The sequence below is a fragment of the Etheostoma spectabile genome, unplaced genomic scaffold (genome assembly GCF_008692095.1).
Source record: "Etheostoma spectabile isolate EspeVRDwgs_2016 unplaced genomic scaffold, UIUC_Espe_1.0 scaffold342, whole genome shotgun sequence".
Lineage (NCBI taxonomy): Eukaryota > Metazoa > Chordata > Actinopteri > Perciformes > Percidae > Etheostoma > Etheostoma spectabile.
In genome coordinates, this window is record NW_022605589.1 from 565325 (window position 1) to 566539 (window position 1215).

Sequence of the window (1215 nt, forward strand, 5' to 3'; positions counted from 1 at the left end):
TCAGCAGCAGACTGACACACCCACGGTGTAAGATGGAGAGGTACCACAGGTCGTTCATCCCGGCCGCTGGCTGGCTCTGCAACACCAGCACCACCTGATGGCTCCATGTATAACTGTACATAGATATCTGTAAATATATTTATGTACATATTTATATTTTTCCATTCTATTTTTCAGTACTTTTGTAATATTATGGTCACACTTCAGTATAATTTATATTATTGTTACTTTTGCTATATAATCTAATTACATATTATTCTATTCAATTTAATTTCACGTCACTTACATATTTTTCGTACTATGGCCAACTCACTTTACTTTAAAATACTTTTTATATAATGCCACTTTACATTCAGACTTCATTATACAAGGGCCAGACTGAAAAAAACATTCCTTGATACAGATGAATTCTGCATCCGGTGCTCTAAATCTCCAGCAGACCATAAACACACTTTTTTTCCCCTGCCCTAAGCTACACTCTGTTTGGACATACGTTTTTGACACCCTCTCTGTAGTCCTTTATATCCCTATGTCCCCATGCCCCTTGATTGGTATAACTGGTGTGTCTCCTATTGGTGGAAGGTTTACTAGCTATCAAGTTGATGTAATTGTATTTGCTGCTCTGATAGCCAAGCGTCAAATACTAATACAGAAGAAGAGCCCAAAGCCGCCTAGCACAAATTCCTGTTTATAAGATTTAATGTCATTTTTACCTTACCTATTTTCACCTACAAAAATCAAACAAACTGTCAGCGGATCCTTGAAGAAATTTCATAAAACCTGGGACCACCCTCTTTTCTGATACAAACCATCTATTCTCAGCCTTTTGTTTCTTTAATCTATTTATTTATTGTGTTTTATTATCAATGTACTTATTCTTTAATTAATAATTTTTTTCCTTTACCTGTCAGTACAATCCTGTGCATCACATTGAATAGGACACAGGGATGGGCTGAGAGGGACCCATCTTTCACAAGAACTAGAATGCACTGGAGGAAAAAAAAAATCCATGAGGCTTATTTCTAAAGGCTGCAAATTAAATTGGCTTGGTGAAAATAGGGTTTGACAGGCTACTGTTCATTCACATGCTGCCATTAACTGCGACCCCCTAGTTCAGGGGTGCTCATTACATCAATCGCGATCTACAGGTCAATCGCAAAGGAAGTGGGGGTAGATCGCATGGCATTAAAAAAATAAAGATGTCAGCCTATCATC